Genomic DNA, 10,785 nt, shown 5'->3' with positions numbered 1-10,785 from the left:
ATCATGACACATCCATTGCATTTGGTAAGTACATCTCTGGGAATCGCTGCACCTCATAGTTAATGGTCCACATCATAGCCCACACTCTCCCACGTTCCATCCAGTGGGCCCTGGGGGGATCTACAATGTCTCGTAATTGTCTGTGAAGCACCACCCAGGACAACTCCAAGTCCCGAAAACGCCACCACATGGAGATTTTTTTTTAAAGCAATCTCCTATATTTTCTTCTAGGGCTTTTATGGTTATTTATTTATTTTTTTACACTCGAATATTCAGTCCTTCTGAATTTATTTTGGTATAAGGAATGAGATAGGGATGGATTTTTTTTTCTGGATGGCTGGCCATTTGCATCAAAATCACTTACTGATCTTTTTTATTTAAAAAATTCCAATCATTTGGGTAGGGAATTTGGTGATGTGAAACCTAAATTCTAGTTTTACCTGGAAGTGATTTAGCTTAATTTAATTACTTTAATCAGTTCTCTTACTACCATGGGAAAATTTTCTAATCACTGGGCTTCAATTTCCTCAAATGGTACTAATAGAATCCTCACCAGGCAATTATAAGAATCATGTGTGGTGCCTATAAATCCATAAGATGCTAGGCAAATATTTACTAGTTGTACTGGGTCAAGGGACATGGACTACCCAGTCCCATAACTTCTTAGCTGTGTGACCTCAAACAAGTCACCTAGCCTCTCTGAGCCTTAGTTTCTCTATCTTCATTCCTGAGGATAATAATCTCGACCTCTTGGGTTGAAGTGAGACTGATGAGGTGGTGCATGTGAAGCTCTGCCCGTTGGGCCCAGTCCACCGCAGAGGATTTCGGGGAGTGACTATCCCATGGCAGAAAGAACATTTGGTAAAGGGGAAGAAGCAAGACTTAGAAGTAGGCAGGGAGCCAGATGGACTCCAGAATTCTTGCCAAACTACGGAGGTCTCCAGGGTGGGAGGGAGCTACCCAGAAGGTCCCCCAATCCCTCACCTTGGGAGGAAAGGGAAAGCTGGAGGGCCTGGAGCAGCTGCTCCCAGGGCCTCTGCCTGGCCCACCTGTGCCCCAGCTCGTCACCTGAGGCTTCTGTAGATGCGTTTACCCCCAGGGGCCGCCCGGCCGGCCCGAAACTCCTGAACCCACGCGGGTCAGCAACAAGGGGAGGCCGGGCTGGGTTTCTGGCTCACTTCTGAGCCAGGTGTAGCTGCTGTGCGGCGCTCCACCAGAGCCAGTCACGCGGCTGAGCCTCTGCGGGGACCCTGCAGGGCTGGGCCGGGGCTCTGCGTGCAGCACGGCGGTCACTGCACCGCCGCGGCCCACGCGCACCCCGCAGGAGCGCTCCTTCACGCGGCCCTGGCCAGTCCGAGGGCCGGGGCCACTTTCGGGGTCTGGGGCCGGTGAAGTGGGCACGCGTTGGGCCGCAGCATTCAATTCTTAAGATCCAAGTTCCTCCGCTGCGTTTCCATAGTGCGCAGGCAGGCGGCAAACGGAGCGCTCCCTTCCGCTCACGCAGAGGCCTCTCATTCCTAGCGGAAGCGGACTGCTCCAGTTCAATTCCCTCCAGACTTTTATTTTCACTCCCCCTTGTTTCCTTTCCTTTTCTTTGTATTTTCCAAATTCCTTTTCTTAAATCCTTACACAGCTGCAGGTGAATGTCAGTGGTTGAGTGCATGCTTCCTCTTTTTTTTTTTCAAAGCCCAGTGCAGCACTGGAAACCTTAACCTGGTATAGCCATATAGGTCCTTGCCTGAAACCTACTAGACCTTCCAGATGTCAACAAAACTACCAACTCTAGAACAGGGCGGGTTCCTCTGGCAGGCATCAGAGGAATCATATTACATCCTCAGGGGAATGTTTGGTTATCACAGTGCTACACAAACATGCTTTTCTCTATTTGTTTGCGTTTTGATTGTGCTGAACGTGTTTACAACGTTTTTACGATTCAAGTTCATGAATAGCATTCCAGCACCCAACACCAAGCCTATCCAATTGACCCTAGACCAATCAATTTTCAGGGTGGGGTTGGCACCGATATTTTTTATAGTGCCCCGAGCCAATGTTTGGCCAAGGTTGCCAACTACTGCGTGCGTATTTCCTCCTAGGAGATGGCAGTGACACTTCCTACTCTTTAACCAATTCTCATGGTATGATATGGGAGTTAAACACAGCCCCTGGAGTCAGGCAGCGCTGGGCTTGGATCCAGTTTTGTCTCTTTCCGCCTTTGTGTGGTGTAAGGACTAAAATTAAGGTAGAATGTTATGCATTGCCTTGACAGCTGGTGAAATCGGGAGGGCCTCAAATGGCCTGTCGGTACCCTTACCCCTCTGCCCCGGCAGGTAAGGTCCCCTAGCCAAACTGCCCTCCTTTTCAAGTTCTTCCTTGTCCCTGAGAAAGTGGTTTTGGTTCCTGCTGGTTGACAGAATTATTTAAACAAACCAATCACGTCCTTCCACAGGAAGTGGGGGGGACCGCAATCTTTTGATACTGCAAAGGTGTTGCTCACCTGTGCCCAAGGGCAGCCCCCGTGTGGCCCTGCACACACGGTGTGTGGGATCTGCCCTCTCCGACTGAGTCCATGTGACTAATCAACTGCTGTCCATCTCATCTGTCCACTGTCATAGCCTAGGGCAGAAATCCCTCCACCAACCAGTGGAGAGGAGCTGTTTAATATTAGTATTAAAATGCTGTGCATCCTGGGCTAAAAACTTAACTCTTCTGACCCGGCCACTATGATTCACTTACCCAGGGATCATAATGGCTTTACTACAGAGGGTGTGTTAGTCAGCCAAAGGGGTGCTCATGCAAAATACCAGAAATCTGTTGGCTTTTATAAAGGGTATTTATTTGGGGTAGAAGCTTACAATCACAAGGCCATAAAGAGTAAGTTACTTCCCTCACCAAAGTCTGTTGCCACGTGTTGGAGCAAGATGGCTCCCGGTCTCTGGGATGGTTCGGCCGTCTTCAATTTAAGGCTCTGTGGGCCCAGCTCCTTCTATTCTCGGCTGCAGCTGGTATAAAGCTCGTCTTTCTCCCCAGGGCTCGTTTCTTTCCTGGCTTTCTCAGTTGTTCAGGACTCTGGTCTCTTCAGCTGCAAGCTATTGGGCGAATGACTCAGCTCTCTCACCAGGGCTCCAGCATTGAAAACTAAACTGAGTCCTCCGTCCCCGTGTATTTACTTCCCTGTCTTTGATTGAGCCTCTGTTTATATAGCCCACAAAGGCGGGGAGGGACACTCAAATCTTGTCACCCTAATGACGTGGTCAAGTAAAAGCCCTAATTTTGATTTAATAAAGTAAAAGTGAAACCTCTGAATCTAATACGTCCAGAGGAACAGGAGAGTTTAAAAACACAATCCAGTATCTGTTTTTGGAATTCATAAACAATGCCACCTGCCACAGAGGGTGAGGACTCAATAAGATAGAGCAGGCAGGGCACTTAGTACACTTAGTGTGATGCCTGGCACATAATAAGCAGTCAAACAAAGGAAGAGGAAGGGCTGGCAGGGATAAGTTATCCTTCAAGAGTGAAAGAGACTCCAAAGCCACCCTCAGGGAACGTAGTTGAAAGGGACTTAGCCGACAGTATTCAGAGTTCAAAAATTAAAAGACAAGGACAACCTGGTAGAAAAATGGACAGAGGACGAGAGCAGGTAATCCACAAAAAGAAATCTGACTGAAAAGTAAATATGTTTGGAATTCAACCTCCCTAGTAGTTGGGGGAATATAAATTAAGGATGTAGCTTTTACCCCATCAGATCATTATCAACAATGTGACTGCAGCAATTAAAAAGAATGAACTAGAATCAACACGTATCCACCTAGATGGATCCCAAAACACCCTGTTGGGAGAAAAACAGGTTTTAGGGAACTTCCACTGAGATACAGAAATTACCACAGTCTGAAATTTTGATCACAAAACACTACCACCATATAAGTGGTATAACACACCAAAATCTAGAGCCCTTCTTTATCAGTCATGTCAGATTTAATTCTCATTACAAAGGGATCTGAAAAAAGTGTAGTGAAAGGACCATCTCTGCTAATCCCCCATGGTGGTGAGTGGTGTTTGTCATCATTATTTTTTTTCTACATAGTTTTAAGTTGTTATCCAAATTTAAGAGACAAGGTGAGAGAGACCAAGGCAGAAACAGAGAGAGACAGACTCAGACAGGAAGAGGCTGAGAGGGGTGGGGGGTCGCATCCACGGCGTTTCCCACGTTTCTGGGCTTAGCATGAGTGGCTGGTGGGAGGGGTCTCTGCTCAAAAGGGACTGGGTGGGCTTCCGAGGCTGACTCCCCCCAACATGGCCCTCTGGTGGGATTTGGACTTAAATCCTGATTTCTCTGCCACTGTTCCTAAGTCACACAGCCAGAGCCTCCCCTCCCCTTTCTCTTGGGGACCTGTGTCTGTGACATCAAAACCCCCCACCTGGAGCCTCTGGCAGTCCTACTCCTAGTCCCGGGTCTTGTGCTCTCAGCGCTGCACCAAAAGGCACAACTGAGGACCGAACCTAGGACGTGAGCAAGCCCCTGCGGGCGCCAGCCGAGACCACGGCTCAGCAGACAGCTTTACTTCTTAGCATTAACCTGCCCCGGCAGAAACCAGGTAATTCCGCTAAGATCTCAACGAATCAAGATGCTAATGATAAATGCGCAATTAAAAGACCCTCTGTTAGGAATCAGGCATCTTCATCCTGTCTTCTCAGCCTCCATTGGGAGAAAAACGAATACTTTAAAAAGCTATTTCATCAAATGTTATGTTAAATGAACAACAAATTACTGTTTCTTTTACTAGCTTTTAATGCTAATAGTACCATTTATTCCTGACCTTCAGAAATATGAGTTATTTTAAATGACACATAAAAAGACTTTTTGTTTGAAAACGAAAGCTACTTTAGACTGCATATTATTACCTATAAGTATAGCATGTGCATGCCTCACTCATTTCAGCATCCCAGTTTTATCTAACTGGTATATATTTCAGTTGACATTTATTGTTCTCCTGTATACGTGTCAAATTCCTTAATGATGACTCTGACAAAGGCATAGTGCTCAGTATACATAAATTACATTTGCTACCATATAATCAGCGTTATCTATTAGAATGCTATTTGTGACAAATCGTGTTCAAAATAAAAAATTGATTTTTCTGTTAATATGTGCCGCTCACCTCAAGCCTTTGATTGAATCTTAAACACTTCAATGTGCTATTTTTGTTTGAGGCAGATCGGAAATGGAGTTGTACTATTCACAAAGCTAAAACAATTGGTAAAGCGACAAAATCAAATTTCCAAAAGCATCTTTATTTTCAAGCCAGGGGAATACATTTGGTAAAGCTATCATTACAGTGTACACAACTTGACGGTCGAAAGCCACGCACACGCACTTAATTTCTAGGCATCCATTTATACCCAAATTCGATTCCAACTTTAATGCAAGTTATGAAAAGCCTCTGCAAGGCCTTTGTTTCTGCCTTTTCCTGGAGCAGTTGCAGGCCTTCTCCCCAGCTCAGAGGGACATCATACTTGGCCCTCTCCCTGTTGGCAGCTGCTTCGGGCTTCATTCTCAGCGTTTGGGAAGCTAAGGGGTTCAGGTTATCCCATCCTTTTAAGGCGTGTCTCTAAGGTTGGTGTTTCTTGACCCACACTGCTTACCAAATTCATTGCTCACAAATAAATTCTGGCTGGCATCAACCCTTTGTGTTAACTCGTGGTTAAGAACAGGGCTCTGCACACCAGGACCCACAGGCCACCTGTTTTTGAACTGCCCTCAAGCTAGGAATGTTTGTTTTACATTTTTAAATGGTTGGAAAATGTTAAAAGAAGAGTAATCTCTTGTGGCTCATGAAACTTATATGAAATTTAAAATGTCAGTGTCAATAAATAAAGTTTATTGGAAACAGTCACAGGCATGTGTTTATATAGTGTCTATAGCTGCTTTCCCGTTAAAAACAGCAGAGTTGACTAGTTGCGACAGAGACCATATGGCCCACAAAACCTAAAATATTTACTATCTGGCTCCTTTCAGAAGAAGTTCTCCACCCCTGGTTTAGCTGGAAGCGCCTTAGTAATTGATGCCCTGTTAAAATGGCTGGGGCCCTCGAATCCAATGCTGCATTTATGACAATCAATTTAATAGGAAGACTTTTTAGACACACTGGCTAAAGGGTCCTCAAAGTGTTCACAGACAGATAAAATGGGGAGAAAAAAGACAACCAAGGGAAACGACACAACTCCAGCCTTCACAAGGTTGCACAAATTATAAAGTTAAATCAGAAATACCCTGAGACAAATAGGTTGGAAAATTCTTTAAACACTCAGAAAAACTGAGTTGGGTGGAAGCAAATGGAAGTAATTTAGGAACACTGGCATTAGGCCAGGGATCTCCTACCCGCTCTATGCCCTGGGCCTGGAGCCCGGGGCCCTGGTGTCGGGCTGTGGAAGGCAGGAGTGGGGGGCAAAGCCAGGATGGAGGGGCTGCAGGCAGACGGAGAAGGCTGGGGAGAGCTGCCCTTTGTGTGACCTTCAGGAGAGCACCCATCAGGACCAGGGCCTAAAGGAACTTGGGGCTGGGTGCCAGGTTCCCCTTGGCCACAGACCCCTGAGCCCCCTTCCTGATGGGACCCCAGATTGGTCAGGAAAGGTGGGGCACACGCTCCTTCTCAGCCTTTGGGACCTCACAGATAAGTCCAGTTTGGATCCATAAATGGACGTGGGCTTTCATTGGGACACATGGGCTCGTGTGGGGGGCCACCTACATTTTGGGGGGGAAGGGGTTTGTTTTTGGAAGCTGATTTCCCTCTGTTCAGAGGCTGTTGCACCTCACACTCCCTTAGTGCTGGAAGGGGCCGGCTGTCTAGCAGAGGGGTCAGGGGTCCTGCCTGCATGGGCCACCTCACCTGCTAATAGCTCAAGCTTGGCCACACACCAAGGGAAGTTTCTTATATTGGGGGGTGAGGTACTTTAAGGAACCCACAGGCCTTCTGGGAAAGGAGGAACAAAGACTCTAACTCTTGAAATAAGAGTTTCACTTCTTGAAACTCTCGGGGTGGGACAGGGGCCAAGCAGTGAGACCTAAGCAGGGCAGGAGAGGTGGGTGTCGGTCTTCATTCCTAATTGAACCTTTTAACTTTGGGGGGTTTTTTGGTTCTATTTTTGGCTTCTTTCTAGGGTGGCCAGTCTTCATCTTAAGTTGAACTTCTAAATTTTGGCTTTTTTTGTTGTCGTGCCTTTTGAGTGCTTTCAGCTGTGGTCAGCAGGAAACAGAAGGCCTGTGAGCTGAAGGCCTGCAGAGTACTAGGCTAAATCCTTTGCATACTTTTTCTCATTTAATCCTCCCAGCTAACCTCATGAGGAAGGTATTATTTTATAAATGAGAAAACTGAGGCCTGGGGCTGTTAAGTGTTTTGCTGCAGAGCACTCAGCACTTCTGTGGCAGAAACACGTACGAGGGCACCCAAAGCCCAGCTCTCAGCACCCCTAACCCCAGCACAGTGTCTCCATCGAGTTTATCTGCCCTCTTTTTTGTTTTCTTTCTGAATCAGTGTTGAAACCATGCCTAATTTGGAAGTCGTTCATGTTACTGTGACAAAGACCACAGAGGAACCTTGTAGGACGTGGGGGTCTGGCATGATGGTTAAGTACACAGACTCTGGCGTCAGAGACCCTGGGTTCAAGTCCTGGCTCTGCCACCTGTTTGTCTGTGCCACACTGAACAAATGACTTCACCTCTGTGTGCCTCAGTTTCTCCATCTGTAAAATGGGGAAATGATTATACTAATTAAACAGGCTATTCCTGGTAAAGGGCTTAGTCCAGAGCCTCGCAGACACAAGCCTTCTACCTCCCTTAGCTGCTCTTGTGTTTTGAACATTGGATAAGGACTCCTGCACCGCCTGCCTCACAGGGTAGAATCCCAGGAAGGAAAGCAGGGCCCAGGAGCCCCGGCTTCTCAACCATGTTCTGCCAGTAACTCATTGTGTGGGCTCAGAAAGGTCACCCTTGCCGCAGGTCAGCGACAGAGCTTCTCCCAGGTCCCAGGTGACTGAATCCCCCGTGGTAATTAATAATCAATGAATACTTATAATGAATTAATTAGCAACCGTTACTGAGCAGATTCAGGAAATGGGCCAGGTTTACTTGCCGGATCTATCCTGAACCTTCACCCCTCCCTGTTGGGAGTGCCTCATGTTATCCTAATTTTGCCAAACAGGCGTTGGGGGCTCAGGGTTGTCAATTCAAGCATCCAGAGTCAGAAAAACAGCAGAGCTGAGCTCGGAACTGGGGAGTTTGACTCCTGCCCACACGCTCCAGGGCCCTGAATGAACAGTTAGAGCCAGGGCCACGTCCTGCCCCCAGCCCCACTCGGTGGGATGTGAGGACAGAGGACGAAGGGAGGGGAGAGAGCTGGGCCAGCCTCTCCCAGTGCCTGGCCCCCTGGGAACTCTTTCTCACACAGAAAGAAGTGACCCCCCCCCCCCAAAAGCACTTTACTTGCCACAGAGGTCAAACTATCCCGACAAAAGCCCCAGTGGTCATGTCATAGGAATGCATACAAACCCGTACCCTTGGTTTTTTTCAGCGTTTCCAGACCAGGGAAATTTTGTCTGATCAGGTAATGGAATTGTTTTTGGTGGCAAGAATGAGCTCATTACGGATGCAGCTCGTGCTAATAATGATAATTTCCTGTGCAGTAAAATCACCTCTCTACCTCCCTCTTCCCCACCCCAGACAAATGACGCTCTAGAAATTATAGGCTAGGGAGAAACAGAAAAAGGTAAGGATTAAGGAAAAGAACAGCGAGGCGGAACTGCCTCAACAAAAGGATTGACAGATTTGCCGTGGAACTTGGTGATCTTGATCATGAAGTTGTAGAAGAATTAGCTACGATGAGGGAATTTTTAATTGCTGATATTCTATTTTGTTGCCTCTGTTTGTGGGTTGTGGTTTTAAAGCACTAGCAGTTTTTAAAAGGTTGGTGCCAAGTAATGTGTCAGTGATTTAAGTGTTGATGCACAATATGATTCCACAAAAAAGAACAAAGTAAGGCCACTTACAAGGAGACATTTCTACCATGGCACCCCCAAATTCCACGGGCAAAGAGCCCAGTAAGCTTGAGCCCAGAGCAGTCATCAGCAACCCCTGCAGGTTTGGGAAAGGGGCCCAGGCAGTTGTATCTTCTGGATCGCTCATCCTGAAGGGCTGGTGGAGATGCTACAGGCTGGACCACCCCACCTGGGCAGGTGAGGGGCCTATCCAACCTTCCAGTGCCCTTTCTGGAGGTGGGGGGGGGTCCCTCTTCCAGTGTTTCAAGAAAGCCAGAAAAAAGTCCAGACTATCATCAAGCTTTTCCCCAGGACTTTGGAGAAAATACCAGCTACCTTCTATTGCAGTGTGGCTTTTTCCCTTAAAGAGACATTCTCTAAAATATTAAAATGTATTTTAATCAATTCAGATGGGCTATTAAAAATAAATTATGAAAGCAATACCTGTTGGCTGTAGAAAATTGGAAAAAGCACAGACAAGAAATTAAAAACCACCAAGAGCTTCATCAACCAGTTAACCACTGTTAGCCCTCCACCTTTTTTTATTTGAAACACAACACTAGGATTACAGTGTACGTGGGTGTGCGTGGGTGTTCATATGGGTTGGTTGCTATTGCACAGTTTTATAACCTGCTTTTTTCATGTACTGTATTCTCAATGTTTTTCTACAACGGTATTCTTTTATCACATTTTTAATAATGGGATGTCCTGTACTTCTGTGCCCATGTTCCTTGGGTTTTGAGTTTTTGTTTTGTGTTGTGTGATAACCCCCTTTCCATGCATCCTTGGTTGTTTCCCTGGTTGAGGATTCTCGATCATGTCTGTGCCAGCGACCCTCTGGCAATCTGGTGCACCCTGTAGACCTCTTCTCAGAATAATGTTTTTAAATGCATAAGATAAAATACATAGCATTATAAAGGAAACCAGTTATATTGAATTATATAGTTAAAAATATTAAAAACAAGTTTGTGATAACACCATAAAGCATTAATATGTTAAATAAGAGTGTGTTAGAGAGTAGTTGTAGTACTTTAAGCACTACTATATATGGAGGGGAGAATGTGAACATCGTTTCCAGCTACTTGCAATAAATGTCATATGATATGGAATGATCCGTGGTCTCTATTGATGATAAGGTGACAGGTATAGCTGTGGTTTGTTGGCCACATGCATCATGAAGAAAATATTAAATTTATCTTGGAGCTGAGTCAAAAGAAAGATGTAACTTTTTTTCCTCACCTAAGAATCCAAGTTCTCAAACCTCCTGACTTCTATTCATAGAAACTTGGGGGTCCTGGGAACCCAGATAATAATCCTGCCTTAGGAAAAATTCCTAGGAGCTGCCGGCTTCATCTTTTGTCTCTGTTTGTTTTTGAACTTTTTGGTGCCGATGGCCTCCTGGTCCTGAGAAGCTGCTGTTGAATTCTTCTGCATGCTGGTATCTGGGAGAGGGGTCAGAGAGGGCGCCTGCCAGGAGCAGAGGACCGATGTCTGCCATCCGGGCTCTCTTGGGAACAGAGATTATGAGAAAACAGGGTTGAGGTAGGCGTGGCCTCGGCCCCAGGGTTGAGAATCGCAAGCCAGGCTGGAAGATGAGTGGCAGGGAGGGACTTGGTCAGAGGGCCAGGCCAGGGCTTCCGTGAAGAGTCCAACTGGCTAGACCAGGTTATGCTCATGAGATTAGCAGAGATGGGCCCCACCCTGGCTTCTCCTAAGGTCAAGAGAGCCTGAAAAAAGATACCCTGCAGAGATCTG

Source organism: Dasypus novemcinctus, chromosome 6 (genome assembly GCF_030445035.2).
Source record: "Dasypus novemcinctus isolate mDasNov1 chromosome 6, mDasNov1.1.hap2, whole genome shotgun sequence".
NCBI lineage: Eukaryota > Metazoa > Chordata > Mammalia > Cingulata > Dasypodidae > Dasypus > Dasypus novemcinctus.
The sequence above is the reverse complement of the archived record's forward strand: the minus strand, read 5'-3'. Positions refer to the sequence as shown.